This window comes from Lissotriton helveticus, chromosome 3_1 (assembly GCF_964261635.1).
Source record: "Lissotriton helveticus chromosome 3_1, aLisHel1.1, whole genome shotgun sequence".
Taxonomy (NCBI): domain Eukaryota; kingdom Metazoa; phylum Chordata; class Amphibia; order Caudata; family Salamandridae; genus Lissotriton; species Lissotriton helveticus.
This window is the reverse complement of record NC_136061.1, coordinates 1,931,149,605-1,931,169,049: the sequence shown is the minus strand read 5'-3', so window position 1 is coordinate 1,931,169,049 and position 19,445 is coordinate 1,931,149,605. Positions and strand designations below refer to the sequence as shown.

General features: G+C 49.1%; 1 protein-coding gene across 2 annotated transcripts in view; it reads left to right on the top strand.

Annotated features, from left to right (window-relative positions):
* SPG11 (SPG11 vesicle trafficking associated, spatacsin) overlaps positions 1-19,445 on the top strand; it is a 573,976-nt gene that overhangs the window by 495,757 nt on the left and 58,774 nt on the right. The gene's annotated exons all lie outside the window — the stretch shown is intronic.

Here is a 19,445-nt window from a genome sequence, read left to right as displayed (position 1 = left end):
GTGAGTCTTTAACTCTTTCCTAAATTGGAGCAGCATTAGGGTGGTCCTGATGGATATGAGAATGTTGTTCCATAGCTTCGGTGTCTGGATGGAATAGAACTGCTGTCTAGTTTTTTCTTTTTTACACTTAGGGCCTGATTTAGACCTGGCGGACAGGTATTCCATCCCAACGGTGACAGATACCCCGTCCGCCGAAATATGAATCACATAGGATTCATATTTTGGTGGACGGGATATCCGTCACCTTTGTGAGAGAGTAACCCATCTGCTAAGATCTAAATCAGGCCCTTTGTGTGCATTCTAATGGTATCCTACCTGATGGTTTGTCGAGAACCACAAGAGATGATGAGTTTGTCTGCAAGAAATGTAGCGGTGCAGTTTGTGATAGCTTTGTAAATGATGCCGCTGGTTTTGAAGATGGTGCGAGCAGGAAAGAGAAGCCAATGGATTTCCGTCAGGATGGGGGTGAGGGGATCATATTTCTTCAAGCCCAAGAGAAGATGGGCTGTGGCTTGCTGGATGCCCATAAGGGGTGCCAGTGTGAAGTGAGTAAGAGGGCTTGAACAGCAGTACTGAATTCACTTTCTGATAAAGCAGGTTGATTTCCTTTAGAAGAGAGATCTGTGATAGGCCGTATTTGGTCTTTTGTTGGCAGCTTGTTCCTTGAGAGTGAGTTTGGTGTCCTTGGAGAATCCAAGTGACTTGCCTTTAGATAAAAGTTTGGGTTCTAAGCCTTTAAAGTTCATGTCATTGAGCTAGGGTTATACTGTTTCTTGCCAAATAACAGGAATTCTATCTTGGTTGGGATGAGCTTAATGTAGGTGCTGGACATCCAGATCTGGATGATGTCCCGGCAGTGTATGAGGCATTCCATGTCTGAAGCAGAGGAGCTTTTTAAGTATAGTTGTGTGTCATCTGCATATTGGTGTATCTTGATGCTGTTATCTGTGTGTAGAGCACCAAGTGGCTCCACGTAACAGTAAAAATGACAGGAGACTGTATGGTACCCCAGGGCACTCTGTTAGCACAACAAGTTACTGGTAAAATTCCCAGCATCTAGATCTTTGAAGAGGAATAATAACTGGAGTATATCCTCCCTTTAGACTATATCTCACAGACAATACTCCAATGGACAAACCAATGGTTAGAATCAGTGGTACGTTACCTGTAACAAAGTACAGGGACACACCAAAAGAGGTACCTACAAATGAAGGGCGCTGCTACATTGGAAGGTTATGCTAATCACAACAGTGTGTTTAGGGGAAAAGCACCTTTTGTTTTTAATTACCCTCACACACCCTAGTTCTGTCATGCTTATTCATCGGGTCACCCGACACCTAAAAATCGGAGTGGGCTTAACCACAGTGTTGGGATCTCTTCAGATAGATGAAGACCGGGGGGCTTAAAGATTATAAAAACCTCAGTCAGACCCCTGGTTTCCCTTTATTCTTGGGTCTGGCTGGGTCAATAAAAATCTAAAAATGGGTCTTGTTGGAATTTAATGGTCCTAAGACCCTAGTGCCGACATGTTTCAGTCCACAGGGGCCGTAAAGGTCCAGGACTTTCTTCAGGGCAAGAGGATAAACCCCCCTATATGTGTGAGGAATTACAGGATGGGGAGTCCCTATCCTCTCCTTGAAGTGAGGGAAGAGTAGCTTCCCCTCGCGATGTGTAGAGTGTAAGTGTGTCTGTGTGTTGCCAGGCTCCATCTGTGGGGGGAAACACAATAGGACACTGTGGACTGGGGTTGCGGGCGGACCGGAATAACAGGCGTGGAGGCCGATATAGTGCGCTATTGCAGCAGTTATTTTATTGTCAACAACGGGTTAAACAGGAGGATGTGGAATAAGGCTGGGTTTGGTAGGATGGAAGTCCGATCTCCGCGGAAGGGATGAGTTGGTCTTCGGAATGGCTTCGGCTCTGCAGGTCGGGCTCCGGTGTTGTCTCGGGTAAAAGGGAGAGAGAGAAGGGGCAGTTAGTCCTTGACAGGTTGTGGACCATCGCAGCACTGTTACCAACCACCGGGACGTGCGGGGCAAAGGAGACCGTGAGGAGGAGGCAGGAAAGGGAAGGGGTAAGAGAGGTTTAGACGAGAGAGGAAGGGGAAGAATGTGCAGTTGTGAGGGCAAAGTGCAAGGGTTCTATTTACACTGAGTTAAGTGAAGTGAGTTCCTACGTATACACAGTGCAGCGGTGGGTACTCCGTGAGGGGACCTATATACATTCACTATACATTTATCTACAGGGGGCACGGAGATAACAACGGTAACAGGGTACTCACGTGCCCCGCCGCAACTCTCCGGTGAGTTGCGGCCGCTCTCCAGCCACCTCCGGAGGACTCCACCAGTCTTCCGTCCAGACGTCCTCCTCTTCCTCGCTTCCGCTCCGGCACTATCCGCTCTCGGTCCCGGGTTCTCCGCACTCCGTCTCCTGCCACGAGTCCACCGCATCGAACGCTCTCCTCTCTTCGTCGGCGGCTTTTCTGTCCGATGGGTTGTAGATGGGGGCGGAACTTCCGGGGTCACCAGGGTTCACTTCCGGGTTGTTGTATGACGCCTTGAGTTGTTCCGGTTCCTGCATGGGAAAGAAGAGAGGAGGAGTCCTGGTCGTCAGGGACGCCGGAGGGTCAGTTGACAAGGTATCCCGGCTCGCGGGTCGCTCTGCAGGGTTGCGCGGCGCTCCCTTTCCACATCCCCTTTCACTAGCTGTCTTTCTTGTGGGGGAGAGGGGAGGGGGATACCGGGAAAGGTAGTCTGCATGTCCCTGCTCGACCCCTTTTCGGTGCAGGGTTTTGAACCTGTAGGGCTGCAGGGTTAGGAACCAGCGCAGCACACGGTCGTTGTGACCTCGGTTTCGGGCCATCCACTCCAAAGGGGCGTGGTCTGTGTACAGTAAGAATTCACGCCCCTCTAAATAATAACGAAGGCTTTCGACTGCCCACTTAATGGCGAGGGCCTCTTTTTCCACCACAGCATAGTTGACCTCCCAAGGGAACAGTTTCCTGCTGAGGTAGAGTATGGGCCTCTCCAGCCCGGTTGGGTCTTTCTGGGAAAGAACGGCTCCCAGTCCCTGATCCGAGGCATCTGTTTGCAGGATGAAAGGGCGTGAGTAATCGGGGCTGATCAAAACAGGCTCAGACACCAGGGAATGTTTAAGTTCGTGAAAGGCTGTCAACATTTGGGCAGACGGGTGTTGCAGCTCAGCTTCTGTTCGTGTACTCTTCTTCAGTAAGTCGGTCAGGGGGACCGCTGTTTATGAAACGTTCGGGATGAATCTCCTGTAGTACCCTAACAGCCCAAGGAATGCACGGAGGTCTTTCTTGGTCTGAGGGAAGGGGATGGCTTGTATGGCCTTTATTTTGTTGTCTTGTGGCCTGATCACTCCTTCCCCTAGAAGATAATCCAGATATTTGACGGATGTGGCCGCGAGAGTGGTTTTGGTGGGATTGATGGTAAACCCGTGCTGTCCCAGGGAAGTGACCACTTGTCTTAGATGGGAAAGGTGTTCCTTCCAGTTATCACTATGAATTGAACTTGCTATTCCACGCGGCTTCAGGATTGCCAGGGTGAATCGACCGATTGGCAGGGGTGGCGGTGTGGCTGTAATCTATCGGGACCACTGGGCTGTGGTGAGTGAACCGCCAGATTTACTTGGCGGCACTGAAATGCTACACTTTGCTGTGGTCCTCTCCCCTCATTTCACCCTGGGAGGCACCTTACTTTACCGCCCCCCTGGCTATGCGGGTAGCTTTGCTGGCAATATTGAGGAGGTTATCGTTCCCCGCGCCCTTAATTTCTCTCGATATCTTCTGCTGGGAGATTTTAACATCCACATGGACGCGGTGGAACTACCTGAATCAATTGGACTAGCTGAAGTCCTCTCGCTGGCGAATCTTACACAATGGGTGAACTTCCCTACCCATAAGGCTGGTCATTGGTTAGATTTGGTCTGCTCTAACTTCGAGATCACTATGTTACCCCCTAGGAGGGTCACTTGGTCGGACCATGCCTTAATTCTGTTTACCTGGCCCCTAAACTCAAAAGGGCCGAGGGAATTGCCCGCCCCTCAAGCTCACCCCCAGCGAATAAATCTAATCACCTTCTCAGATTCTCTTGGGTCTAACCGGCCGACACTGCCGTCTAACCTAGAGTCAGCGGTGGAATCATTTCACGCATGGGTTGAACAAAGTGCCGTTCTGCCCATCAATAAAGGTGGTAGCAAACGGGTCAGGTCGTCTCCCTCTAAACCCTGGTTCTCCCATGCTCTCAGGGAACTCAAATCCGGCTGCAAAAAATTGAAGCGAGCCTGGCGTCTTGAGTTCCGTCCTGAACTAAAGAGCAATTTGCGGAGGGCTCAGAAGGTTTACTATGCCGAAATTAAGGCTGCCAAAAGTAGGTACTACTCAGGAAGGATTGAGAAGGCGGACAACAATGGCAAAGAAGTCTTTGCCATCGTTCAGAGCTTTCTTTCTCCCTGTGCTGCCTCGCCAGCTCTTCCGGCTTCCGATCTTTGGTGTGAGGAACTGTCTTGTTTTTTTGACAATAAAATCGCTAAAATCCAAGAGGAGCTCCAAAATTCCTGTGGTCTCCTTCAGCCTTTACCACCCATCATTAGTTCTGGGGGGAAGCAACCCGTTAGCCAACTTTCCACCTTTGAGCCAGCTTTGCAAGCTGATGTGCTGGCTATCTTGGAGACATTAAAGTCAGGCTCTCCTTCCGACCCGTGCCCTGCTAGGGTTCTGGGGGGAGCGGCGAGCCTGGTGTACCAAGAGGCCACTCAGGTTGTCAATTTGTCTTTGGTCTCGGCTTCTGTTCCCCTTTGCTGGAAACAGGCGAAACTTCTCCCCTTGCTAAAGAAGCCTGGTCTGGATCCCCTAGTTACTTCCAGTTATCGCCCGATATCGCTGCTCCCGGCACTGGCGAAGGTTTGCAAAAAGATTGTTTTTAGGCAACTGAATAACTTTATTCAGTCCTCTCAGGCTTTGCACCCGGCGCAATCGGGTTTCAGGGCGGCCTTTAGCACTGAGACGGCGCTGGTGGAAGTCTCAGAGGCCATTAGGGAGTATCTGGACGGAGGCGGCAGAGCGGTCCTGGTTTTGCTGGACTTATCTGCCGCCTTTGATACGGTACCCCATGCTCAGCTGCTGACAAGGCTGGCAGAGGTGGGGCTGTCGGGTGCGGTTTTGGACTGGCTGTCTTCGTTTCTGTCAGAGCGGACGCAGCAAGTGTGGATGCCTCCATATGCCTCGTCACCCAAAAAGCTCACTACAGGGGTTCCGCAGGGCTCGACGTTAAGCCCTCTGTTGTTCAACGTCTATATGACCCCGTTGATTCATCTGGCAGAGCAGTGGGGAGCCAAAATAATGGCGTATGCCGACGACACGCAGCTGCTGTTTACCTGGCCTAAGAACAGCTTAGACACCAGTGTCGTCTGCTCTTGTTTGTCCAATGTCTTCCGGTGGCTCGTCTCAGCCCAGCTCAAATGTAACGAGGACAAGTCAGAGCTGTTATTTTATGGCAATTTTCTGGCCAATTTTAAGGACCTTATTTGGCCGACTGACTTTGCATGTCCCAGCTCTCTTGGAGGCCCGGTAAAAAACCTGGGGGTTTGGTTTGGACAGGATCTTAAGTTTGAAGCTCACTTAAAAAAACTTACTGCGACCTGTTTTGCGACCCTCAAGTCACTCAAAAGGTTCCTTCCGCTGCTTCACAGGGAAGCAAAAGAGACGGTTCTGCGCGCTTTGATTTTATCAAGGCTGGATTATGCCAATGCCCTCTTCAGCGGTCTCCCTAAATATCTCATTAATCGAATGCAGATCATACAGAACACGGCGGTCCGACTTCTGTTCCATCTCCCGAGAAGAACGAGTGCACATACCCATCTTCGAAAGCTTCACTGGCTCCCGGTGGCCCATCGCATTGTGTTTAAATCATTGGTCCTGGCCTATCGAGCCCTGCACCAACAAGGACCACAATATCTACACAAGAGGTTTACTTTTTATACTCCTCGCCGTGCTCTTCGATCTGCCAATCTCCTTCTGATGTTTACGCCCAAAGTCAGATATGTGAGACTGGGGGGTCAGTCTATTTCTGTCCAAGCAGCGCGGTCCTGGAATGCCCTGCCTTTTTCTTTGCGATCTACAGCCACATTGTCGGAATTCAAGAAAGGGCTAAAAACCCACCTCTTTAATCTCAGTATTTAGCTTCTTCTCTTCCTTCTGGATTGGCTCTGTTTTATTGTTACTTATCGCGCCAGGATACTCTGTAGTAGCAGAGCGCGTAATAAAACACTTTATAACATAACATAACATGACGATGTCATCCAAGTATGCTCCTGCGTATTGGGCATGCGGTCGTAGGACAATGTTCATGGCCCTTTGGAATGTTGCCGGGGCGCCGTGAAGCCCGAAGGGCATGACTCGGAATTGGAATAAGCCATCCGGCGTGGAGAACGGCGTTTTCTTCCTGTCCTCCTTTTTCAGGGGTATCTGCCAGTAGCCTTTGCAGGGGTCCAAGGTGCTAATATATCTCGCTTTGCCTATTCGTTCTATCATCTCGTCCACCCGGGGTAAGGGATAGGTGTCGAAACTTGATACCTTGTTGACCTCCCGGAAGTCAATACAAAATCTTGTGGAGCCATCGGGTTTGGGGACTAGAACAATGGGCGAGTTCCAGCTGCTAAAAGACGGTTCTATAATGCCTAATTTTATCATCTGTTTGGTCTCTTCCCGGATCAGGTTTCGGCGGGCTTCAGGGACTCGGTAGGGTCGCTGTCTCACGGTTTTCCCCGGTTCCGTGTGGATGGCATGCTCCATGATTGTGGTGCGCCCTGGTAGGGAGGAAAACACTGCTTGTACTGGGGTTAGAGTAGTGCGGAGTTCGTTTTTGTTGTATTCGAGTAAGTCAGGGTCCATACAACACTCAAATGGCAGGCTTTCCGGACACCGACCACTGGCAAGTACCGGTTGAGGTCCTACCCATTGTTTTAAGAGATTCACATGGTATATCTGTTTCTGCTTGCGGTTGTGATCCAGTTCGATTTCATAAGTCACCGGAGCCACCTGTCGAATTATCGGGTACGGACCTTGCCACTGGCCTAGTAATTTGTGGTCTGAGGAGGGGAGAAGGAGAAGCACCAAGTCTCCGGGAACAAAGGACCTCATTTTGGCACCTCGGTCATACTAGCGTTTTTGTGCTGTCTGAGCGGTCATCAGGTTTCGTCTTACGATTTCTCGGATTTGGCCTAAGTGAGTCTTGAGGTTGGCTACATATTCAGGCAGAGGTCTGGTGCGATCCGGTTCGGCCTCCCAGGCCTCCCGGGCCATATCTAAGAGGGTCCGGGGTGGCCTTCCATACAAGAGTTCATAGGGGGAGTAGCCTGTACTACTCTGCACTTTGCATCTTATGGCAAACAGGGCTAAGGGCAGCATTTCCTCCCAGCGACGGCTCTCCAGTCCGAACAATTACTTCAGGGTGGCTTTTAGGGTGGCGTTATACCGCTCCACCAATCCGTCGGTCTGGGGGTGGTAGGCGGAGGTCCTGATTTGTTTGACGCCAAGCTGGGAACAAACCTGACGCATAAGGTAGGAGACAAAGGGGGTGCCTTGGTCAGTCAAAATCTCCTGGGGAAAACCCACCCGGGTGAAGATAGAGATCAGGGCTTTGGCGATGTTCTGAGTGGTGGGGTGCCGTAAAGGGACGGCCTCCGGAAAACGGGTAGCGTAGTCCACAAGGACAAGAGCATATCTACATCCGCTCTTTGATGGTAACATAGGCCCTATGAGGTCCATCTCCACCCTACTGAAAGGGATGTCGATGAGAGGGAGGGGTTGGAGGGGTACCCTTGGTGGCCGGTATCGACTGTTTTTCTGACACTCGGGGCATTCATGGCAGTACTGACCCACTTGTTTGTACACCCCTGGCCAATAAAACTTTTCCAATATGGCCTGCCCTGTTTTTTTGTCTCCGAAATGTCCCCCTAACAGATGGGCCAGGAACAAGACCTTGTCGCGAAAGGGGCCGGGGACGAGGAGCTGAGGGTTTTCATGAGGTGCCCCCTTTCTATACAACAGCCCATTCTTTTTGAAAAAGTAAGGACATACTTGTAGAGGATCCTCGTTTTCGAGGGCGCGTGCCCAAGCGTCCTGCAGCACCGGGTCTTCTTGTTGGGCCGCCCGGTATTCCTGATCGGTTTCCCAGGGATGGTCGTCCACGCGAACGGGATAGGCTGTCGCGTAGACCCTTTTCTCTTTCCTCCTTTGGCCTCTGGTTTTCGGGGTTTTGGCGGCTGGTTCCACGGAGGGGGCGCTTTGATAGAAAGAGGCTTCAGACCACCATCTTTCTAGTGAGTCCGTTGCGTCGTGCAGTAGACGAGGAAGGCCGCTGTAATCGCTACCCAAAATCACTTGTTCTGGTAGGGTTGGGACTAACCCCACCGTAAGGGAATGTCCTTCGTCCGAGGAGGTTTGGACTCTAACCCTGGTGGTGGGATACCTCTTGGTATCCCCATGAACACATTGAATGTCCACGGTGCCGGTCTTTGGCCCGATAGGTGTGGGCAACTCTTGGGGTCGTAGAACGCTTTGTCTGCAGCCGGAATCCGCGAGGGCCATCAGAGGATGGCCGTCAATCTTCACTCGACACCGGAAAGGAGGCGGGCTAGCGTCTGTGGTAAGCCAAACATAGTTCCTGGCCAACCCGACCTCCATGGGTTCTTCCTTTTGGGGGCAAAACCTGGCTATGTGTCCGTACCCTCCACAGTGATAACACTGGGGACCAGGAGGGTTAGGTCGAGGCACCATAGGAAAGGGAAACAAGGGAACAGGGTCCGGCTTTCGGGGACCGGCAGGCCTTTGGGGTCGAGGGTGACTTCCAAATGGCAGACGGGGATGGTGTTCGTCTTTCTTCTGAGCCTCCTGTGCTCGGCTGTATGCGCTTGCGATTTCGACAGCCGTGTCTAGCGTTAGGTGAGCACGTTGTCGTACCCATTTCTGGGTAGCAGGGTGAAGAGAGGCGAGGAATTGCTCCAAGTATATTTTGGACAATATTTCTTCCTTTGAGGCGGTGGCCGATTTCAGCCATCGGTTGGCCAGATCCTGGATGCGAAAGGACAGGGCTCGAGGTGTTTCTTGGGGTCCTTCACGGGCTTGCCGTAGGCGAACCCTATATGTTTCGTCATCGATCCCTAGGTGTTCAAGGATGCAGGTCTTGATATCCTGGTATGGGGTCTGTCCCTGAACGTTCGCCTGTTGGTAGGCCGCCTGCAGTTCCCCCGTCAACAGGGGCCCCAAGTAGTGACCCCATCGGTCAACTGGCCATGACGCAGCCTGCGCCAGGCGTTCAAAGTTTGTAAAGAAGAAATCCGGGTCCTCACCCGGAACGTACTTTTGCAGGACCACAGAGGGGAGGGAGGCGGCTGGCCGTTGTTGTCCCATGACGTCGGGCAGTCTCCCAAGTGCCTGGTCCTGAGAGGTTCCTTGATCCTTTAGGACGTCGTGAAGCTGGCCACGATCGTCTTCAGCGGTTTTAAGGAAGCGTTCCATCATCTTCCCTAGCAGCTCTTGACTTTCTGCTAACTGCTTAACCGCGGCCTCCATGCTTCCGGATCCCACTTCTGACACCAAGTGTGGACTGCAGTTGCGGGCGGACCGGAATAACAGGCGTGGAGGCCGGATATAGTGCGCTATTGCAGCAGTTATTTTATTGTCAACAACGGGTTAAACAGGAGGATGTGGAATAAGGCTGGGTTTGGTAGGATGGAAGTCCGATCTCCGCGGAAGGGATGAGTTGGTCTCGGAATGGCTTCGGCTCTGCAGGTCGGGCTCCGGTGTTGTCTCGGGTTAAACAGGAGGATGTGGAATAAGGCTGGGTTTGGTAGGATGGAAGTCCGATCTCTGCGGAAGGGATGAGTTGGTCTTCGGAATGGCTTCGGCTCTGCAGGTCGGGCTCCGGTGTTGTCTCGGAGATAAAAGGGAGAGAGAGAGAAGGGGCAGTTAGTCCTTGACAGGTTGTGGACCGTCGCAGCACTGTTACCAACCACCGGGACGTGCGGGGCAAAGGAGACCGTGAGGAGGAGGCAGGAAAGGGAAGGGATAAGAGAGGTTTAGACGAGAGAGGAAGGGGAAGAATGTGCAGTTGTGAGGGCAAAGTGCAAGGGTTCTATTTACACTGAGTTAAGTGAAGTGAGTTCCTACGTATACACAGTGCAGCGGTGGGTACTCCGTGAGGGGACCTATATACATTCACTATACAATTATCTACAGGGGGGCACGGAGATAACAACGCTAACAGGGTACTCACGTGCTCTGCCGTAACCATCCGGTGAGTTGCGGCCGCTCTCCAGCCACCTCCGGAGGACTCCACCAGACTTCCGTCCAGACGTCCTCCTCTTCCTCGCTTCCGCTCCGGCACTGTCCGCTCTCGGTCCCGGGTTGTCCACACTCTGTCTCCTGCCACAAGTCCACTGCATCGAACGCTCTCCTCTCTTCGTCGGCGGCTTTTCTGTCCGTTGGGTTGTAGATGGGGCGGAACTTCCGGGGTCACTAGGGTTCACTTCCGGGTTGTTGTATGACGCCTTGAGTTGTTCCGGTTCCTGCATGGGAAAGAAGAGAGGAGGAGTCCTGGTCGTCGGGGACGCCGGAGGGTCAGTTGTCAAGGTATCCCGGCTCGCGGGTCGCTCTGCAGGGTTGCGCGGCGCTCCCTTTCCACAGACACGAACACTTGAATCCTAAAAAAACATTTAAAAAAAAATTGTCAGTGCTTATTACCCAGGAGGTGTACCGTGCGTAGCATGCCAAACTCAGTGTGCATGCTGCTATGGTGGGGAGGATCCCCCTCATTGTGCCACTCATCATGGAAACTCTGTGACATACTATTTATATGTGACAGACCTATAGAGTGGCGAGATTATTCGCATTCTAACACTACCTTTGTGTTAGTATGGGTAGCAGGAAGTAGTTTGCACCAATGAAATCAGTCTCAATTAGCAGTACGTAGATCACCGTCTTTTATAGTGTTGATACTATACCATACATACATGTGTTCACTCACTCATTTATACCACTCGGCTGTTAGTATTCGCAATGAAACTTACCCAAATTGGGAGGGCAACGTGCTTCACACAGGACCGGATTGATAACGTGGGTGGTCCTATAGAAAGTGTTAAAAAAACGGGACTGGTCGGGAGGCTAAAAAAAGAAGTAGGCAGCCTCCTATCGCTTGGTCTGTCTTGATGTCGAGGCATTGTATACTAGTATACCCCAGTCAGAGAGCATTACGGTCATAAAGGAATTACTCAACGAAGAAGACTGGGAATGGACGGCGCCTGTTGAATGGGTAATCACCCTCATACGACTAGAACTGACTGAGAACTTTTTTAAGTTTGAGAACCAACTGTATCTTCAGATCCATGGAACATCTAGGGCAGCACATTTGCTCCTAGCATTGCCTGTCTGTACATGAGTCATTTTGAGGACCTACACGTATGGACTACGAACCCATATACCAGGAACATCTGTAAATGGTACCGATATATTGATGACACCCTTATGGTTTGGAAGGGAGATGATGAAAGCCTGCTGGGCTTCACTAACTGGATCAATCAACTCAACCTACATTTACACTTCACAGTAAATAAAGACAGGGAAAAAGTTTCCTTCCTGGATATCAATGTTGTCGCTGGCAATGGTACATTGAGCTGCTCCCTATATACTAAACCTACCGACAGGAACAGCCTGTTAGATTTGATAGTGCGCATCCACGATCACTCAGAGAGAACTTACTGGTGGGACAGTTCTTACGCATCCGGAGAAATTGTTCTCAACTTCAGTACTACAAGAAAGAAAGCACGGATACTAACGAACAAACTGAAACAGAAGAAATATCCCACCAAAATCATTGAAAGCGCCAAGAAGACAGCACGCAATACCCCCAGGGAGTCCCTTTTGGAAACCCAAGAGAGGACCCAGCCGCAACAAATGATCTGCGTCACTACCTTTAACTCATCGTCAAACCAGGTGAAGAAGATAATCAACAAAAAATGGACAATACTAACTGACCTATGAGAAGCCAATGTTCTCATTAAAAACAAGCATTTGCAATGCAATAGGTCTCGCATTAGGAAATTTTGAGCTATTGGTATTGTAAATGGCATTTTTTATTTCTGTGTTGGTTTTGAAAATAGCTAAATTAATAGCTTTGCCATTTACAATGCCAATAGTTATAACTTTCGCAAATGTGACACCTATAGCATTTGTAATGCAATATGTGTTGTATTTACGTGACTTAGAAGTATTGCTATTACAAATAACAATGGCTTTTAATTTTTTTAAATAATTAATACTTAAATAAAAGTTATTGTAATTTATAATAGCAATAGCTTAAACTTTTGTAAATAACTTTTGTGAAGATTGTGTTAAGTGTATTTTATTGTGACGAAAATCCAAGAACAGAAGTGAAATATTAACATCTTTTTGTGACATTTGTAATAAAGTTTGAGACATTGAGAACGTATTTGAACCAGTTGTTGTTGAATGGTTTCACAGATTGATGCTGTGGTGCCCCTGAGTGATGGTGCTGAGTGAGTGCGATAGATAGATAGAGTGAGTACGATAGATAGATAGAGTGAGTGCGATAGATAGATAGAGTGAGTGTGATAGATAGATAGAGTGAGTGCGATAGATAGAGTGAGGGCGATAGATAGATAGAGTGAGGGCGATAGATAGAGTGAGGGCGATAGAGTGAGGGCGATAGATAGATAGATAGAGTGAGGGCGATAGAGTGAGGGCGATAGATAGAGTGAGGGCGATAGATAGAGTGAGGGCAATAGATAGAGTGAGGGCGATAGATAGAGTGAGGGCGATAGATAGAGTGAGGGCGATAGATAGAGGGAGGGCGATAGATAGATAGAGTGAGGGCGATAGAGTGAGGGCGATAGAGTGAGGGCGATAGAGTGAGGGCGATAGAGTGAGGGCGATAGAGTGAGGGCGATAGAGTGAGGGCGATAGAGTGAGGGCGATAGATAGAGTGAGGGCGATAGATAGAGTGAGGGCGATAGATAGATAGAGTGAGGGCGATAGATAGATAGAGTGAGGGCGATAGATAGATAGAGTGAGGGCGATAGATAGATAGAGTGAGGGCGATAGATAGAGTGAGGGCGATAGATAGAGTGAGGGCGATAGATAGAGTGAGGGCGATAGATAGAGTGAGGGCGATAGATAGAGTGAGGGCGATAGATAGAGTGAGGGCGATAGATAGAGTGAGGGCGATAGATAGAGTGAGGGCGATAGATAGAGTGAGGGCGATAGATAGAGTGAGGGCGATAGATAGAGTGAGGGCGATAGATAGAGTGAGGGCGATAGATAGAGGGAGGGCGATAGATAGATAGAGTGAGGGCGATAGATAGATAGAGTGAGGGCGATAGATAGAGTGAGGGCGATAGATAGAGTGAGGGCGATAGATAGAGTGAGGGCGATAGATAGAGTGAGGGCGATAGATAGATAGAGTGAGGGCGATAGATAGATAGAGTGAGGGCGATAGATAGAGTGAGGGCGATAGATAGAGTGAGGGCGATAGATAGAGTGAGGGCGATAGATAGAGTGAGGGCGATAGATAGAGGGAGGGCGATAGATAGATAGAGTGAGGGCGATAGATAGAGTGAGGGCGATAGATAGAGTGAGGGCGATAGATAGAGTGAGGGCGATAGATAGAGTGAGGGCGATAGATAGAGTGAGGGCGATAGATAGATAGAGTGAGGGCGATAGATAGATAGAGTGAGGGCGATAGATAGAGTGAGGGCGATAGAGTGAGGGCGATAGATAGATAGAGTGAGGGCGATAGATAGATAGAGTGAGGGCGATAGATAGATAGAGTGAGGGCGATAGATAGAGTGAGGGCGATAGATAGATAGATAGATAGATAGATAGATAGATAGATAGATAGATAGATAGATAGAAAGTGCCTATAAATAAACCCATCAAAAACATAAACACCTAATAAACAAAAATGCCTGATTATTGAAAAGGAATAGACCAAGATATTAGATTTGTGCAAATACAATAAACAGAAGCAAGACAGTGAAGGGGCAGGAGAGAGTGAGACATAAATAGAGGAAGAGTGGAGAGGCCAAGACAGTGTAGGGGCAGGAGAGAGTGAGACAGAAATAGAGGAAGAGTGGAGAGGCCAAGACAGTGAAGGGTCAGGAGAGAGTGAGACAGAAATAGAGGAAGAGTGGAGAGGCCAAGACACTGAAGGGGCAGGAGAGAGTGAGGCGGAAACTGAGGAAGAGTGGAGAGGCCAAGACAGTGAAGGGACAGGAGAGAGTGAGGCGGAAACTGAGGAAGAGTGGAGAGGCCAAGACAGTGAAGGGGCAGGAGAGAGTGAAACAGAAATAGAGGAAGAGCGGAGAGGCCAAGACAGTGAAGGGGCAGGAGAGAGTGAGACGGAAACAGAGGAAGAATGGAGAGGCCAAGACAGGGAAGGGGCAGGAGAGAGTGAGACAGAAGGCCTCATTATTGTAAGGGTGTGCAAAGCAGGTAGGCATTGGCCCACGGAGCTTTTGTGGTAAACACAAGTTATATAGAAAGCTGTATCGGTGGAACCATAGATGGATGTATGTGGCCTCCCAGCAGCACTCACTCTGGTATAGACAAACAGTTGGTAGAAGAAAGGTAACAAGAGGTTGTGCAGTAAGTCTCTTTCTATCCTAACCGGGGTATGCTCAAAGGACAGGAAGTAGAGTGTAATCCAGACCTAGGCGACTGGAGAGTGGGCAGAAACCAACCGGGGGACCGGAAGCACACAAGTTTGTCCCCCATAAACAGGCAAAGGTGGTAGAAGCATTAGAGGAAGGGGCTTAATAGGGAAAGGGGGCACAGTACAGCAGATGTCCGCCATTACTCACAATTGAGAAGAGAAAGGAAGGAGAAATAAACAGCAAACAGCAGTTTAGATGACGAGCAGAGGGAGACAGGGATTCGTCATGTTTTACGACGTCCTAAGTGTGTCTTCAATTAATTGCAATTTTACTACACTTGCCCTGTCAATGAATAGATTAAAAATACACTTATGTGTGATTAAATATGTAGTGTGCTCAGAGCGTAACCAAATGCCTCAAATGGCGACTTGCTTTTCTTAAACGTTTAACATTTTGCCTCACTTTTGGGTTACAAGTGGTTATTTTCATAAACCCTGAAAAGGACTTCCACCACTGGTGAAAGTGTGATTTCATTCACAGCGATTTGGAAAAGAACTTGAAGAGGTAACTAGCTTTCTGAAATTACGGCAGAAAACCTTTCCGGTCCCTAAGTAGACAATAGTTAGGCTGATGTTAGCGCCCAGAAGCCAGGGTGTAGTGATTGTGAGCTTTATAAAACTAACTATGTAATGTAGCAGGCCGAGTCTTATCGAAGCAGACATTTCATTATCACACAGCAGACATTTTACTACGTAAAACCAGAGATTAAGACTTGACCTTAATGGTTGCCTGTCAATCACTATCATTTAACTCCACCAACGGGAGTGCATGAAGTGGATTCCAGAAGCTCGCTTGAGGAGGCAATACAAGCCCCTACACCGTTCTGAGCGGACAAGAAGCGTGTAGTGCCAGAACCCTACAGAAGGCTGTTATTGCGTCCAGCACAAAGTGAAAGAGGGTGTGGGCGTGCTTGCCTGAGTGTGAGGCAGCATGTTAGTGACTGGGGAATATAAACAAGGGCAGCAAGGTGTGCAGATGTGGTTTAAAGACAAGACGAATCGAAGAAGCGGGAATACAAAGCACACCCGCCGGTGGCTTGAGTATGGGAGAAACATACGGGTGGTAATTGCTGTAAGCCGACTGTGGGGTTTACTCCCACGAGAGTGAAGGTACCACGCAGCCAGGAAATGTTGAGTAGAGGGAGGTTTATTAGTACGGTAGTCAGGGCAGCACACTGGCATGTATGCACACAACACTCCCTCGCAGCTGCTCCAACGACAACTGCTGGAACCACCACGAGGGACCCTCCATGCCACGTCCCACAGGAGTTCCATAAAGGAACAAAGTACCCAACATGTAAACATAAAGTAAACCGAACACTAACATACTTTGAGACCACGTGGATAGAAGCGGAGTCAAGTACGGAGACGGCAGAATCCCCGTGTGGCCATGCGGTAGCAAGTGGTGACTGCATATGCGCAGGCTCGCTGGAGTACAGGATGGTCTGTGTTGAATGCCTGCATATAGGACGCACACGGGTTTGGTACAGTGTCTGTCACTGTAAGGGGAGACAGTTCAAAACAGACAGCTAGGTATTTAGTTTCCACACACGTTAGTTGAATGTCCTGCACACACAGTGTGACAAAATAAAAAATCAACGCAATGATTGGAGCGGAAATGCCCCAAACCACCGTAGTCGCTGATTTATTGCCTACTCCCTTCGGGAAACGAGTCAAACAAGCATTTGCTGCCGCAAAAAAAAAAATCGCCCGCGAAATGAAAATAAAACAAAAAAGCATTAGACATAGCGTAGAAATTAGGGTAGTAAAACGGCCTCACGGGTTATCCACTGGGTGTATTATGTGTTCTGTGACGAGACCTGGGAGGGCGGGGGCTGCCCGCGCATGCGCGGCATTTCTAACTTTCATTCTGAGAGCCCCGGTTAGAAATGCCGCGCATGCGCGGGCAGCCCCCGCTCTACCAGGTCCGGCAGCTGAAGTCCCGTCGTGAAGAACATCGGAAAGGGGCGAACATGCCTAAGGGGAGAGGAGCCCGGTGAGTGGGAGTGGGGGTGAGGGTGTACGCGCGTGTGTCTGTATGTGTTCGAGTGTGTCTGTGCGTGCGTCTGTGTGCGCGTGTGTCTGTTTAAGGGGGGATGCGTGTGTGTATGCAGTGTGTGTGTGCCTGTGTATGCGTGTGGCTGTGTATGTGCGCATGCGTGAGTGTGGCTGTGTGAGTGTGTTTGCGCATGGGAATATGAGGCACGAGAGGGGCACGGCGCCGTGCGCGCCCAGAGGTGAAATCTGTGCTCGTGCCCCTCTCGTGTCTACATTCCCAAATACGGGCAGCAATAGGTCTCGAGCAGACTACACTGCTCGACCTAAAAACAGAAGTCTAAACGACTCTCTTGTTCACACAGATACTTACCAGCCAAGAAATGACAGTCAGCTCACACTGTGGAATGCCCCACCGGTCACCGGTCATTTTCCGGTCTATTTTGATTCATTCACTTAATTTGCAGTTGCATTAACACCTTTCTATAGGTCCTGATGAAGGCAGAGGACACTTGTTCCACTAGTCTGATGAAACATGTTGACCACATATTAGATATAGCAGATATTTGCTCGTACTGCTATTTTTGCACTGTTTTAAACGTTTGGACAAATGAGAGACACTATTAAAACTCTTTTTCTCCCATTTTCTCCAATTTTAATTACACATTAGATATACCTTCTTTTCACTATTTTCTTTGCACTGCAATTCAGTAGCTGTAAGATTTACATCCTAATCTCATTCCATCGTGTTCACGCCAACTGACGGGATATATACATCTGGTCCCTATGGGTGAACATTCGAGGTAGACGGCATGAGGAAGCCCAAATGATGAATAGGGAGGTACAGGACAGCTACTGATGGGTATCATCCTTCAATACCTGTAGGGATCTAGAGGTAGCACTCTCTTCCACAGAACCCTCTTTGTTGGTTTTGGTTTTTTAGTAAAAAGTTTGTTTTTTCTGACCCTTGGACGCTCTGTGTTTGCTTAGTAATTTGGTGTGGGGGGCGCTCTCCATGAGGTCGTCAAATATGCCTTTGGACCCTCAATAAAACATTAGTTGTGATGATTTTATTGACCCAGCCAGACCCAAGAATAAAGGGAAACCAGAGGTCTGACTGATGTTTTTTAACCTTTAAGCATCCCCCCGTCTTCATCTGTCTGAAGAGTTCCCAAAACTGTGGTTGAGCCCACCCAGACTTTTAGGGGTCGGGTGACCCGATGAATAAGCATAACACCACTAGGGTGTGTGAGGGTATTTAAAAACAAAAGGTGCTTTTCCCCTAAACACACAGTTGTGATTAGCATAACCTTCCAGTGTAGAGGCTCCCTTCATTTGTAGGTCCCTCTTTTGGTGTGTCCCTGTACTTTGTTACAGGTAACATACCACCGATTCTGACCCCAGGGCACTCCTCAGGCAGTGCTTTATTTGAGATGGTGGTTGTCGGTAGAGCCCACCAACACTCATTTTTGAGGACAGCACTTGTTTTTCCCCATCGTACATTTTCTGAAGGCAAGCAAGAGAAAAATTCACATACAGAAAAGAAGGAGGAAGAGAAAGATGGAAAAACTGTCAGAAAGGGAGAAAGCAGGAAACTGCAAGAGTGAGGTAAAGGGGCAGGACGTGTCTCATAGTGGATTAAAGAAGCAGGAGGTGGATTCAAGACTACCATCCTTGGTATTTGTTCAATGGCACTGTCCTCAGGCTTCTGAGAAGAGCTTTGGGCACTGGCACTCGTTTACAAATTAAGCAATGATAGGAATCGAAGTTGGGGTTCGAAGCGGTCATGGTTCATGTCATTGAGCTAGGTTTGTACTGTTGTTTGTTGTTTTTTGGCAAATAACAGCAATTCTGTCTGGGCTGGGTTGAGCTTCAGCTAGTTGCTGGCCATCAGGGTGTGAATAATGGGCAATCAGTGTTGGAGACTTGGCTTTGAATGTCTGAAATAGAGGGAGACTTTTAAGTATAGTTGCATATCATTGGCGTAATGATGAGTCTTGATGCTGTTATCTGTGAGTACTTTACCAAGAGGCTGAAGATGACTGGCGACAGTATGGAACCCTGGGAGACGCCATAGGTGGTAGGTGTCTTTTGTGAGCCTGAGATGTATCTGTGAACAAACTGAGTACTTTTAATACTTACTGTCTGTCAGTACAGACACCTCTTAATCTGACAGTTGTACAGTGTGCTGGCGTAGGCACTCTCCTGTCTCTACAGTGACCCACTGGTAGGGAAGTTTTGTAATGTATCTTATCTTGGAAGTTTTGCAGTGTACTTGAACAGAAACTTCTTCAGGTGCAGGCCTTGCAAAGGCCATTTCGGATGTTGGCACAGCAGGGTTTCCTTGGCATAGAGGTTGTGTGGTGTGTCTGTTCAGTCACATCTTTGTGTGTAAGATGTGCAGTGTGCTAATACAAAGACCCCTGTTAGTGTATGTGCCTGGAGACCCCATGGTGTGAAGGATTTGCAGTATGTCAGTGCAGGAGCTCTGAGACTGGAGTTTGTAAAGTACATCTGTAGAATAACTATTCCAGGTGTAAGTCATGCTGTGACCTCTTGGGGTGGGGAGATTGCTGTGTGTCAGTTAATGGTCCACTTGTGTGCATTGTGTTAGTGTTGACCATTAGAGTAAACATTGTCTAATATGCTAGTGCACACACTCCTTTAGGTGTATGGTGCTTGGTGCCAGTGGTCTTGAGG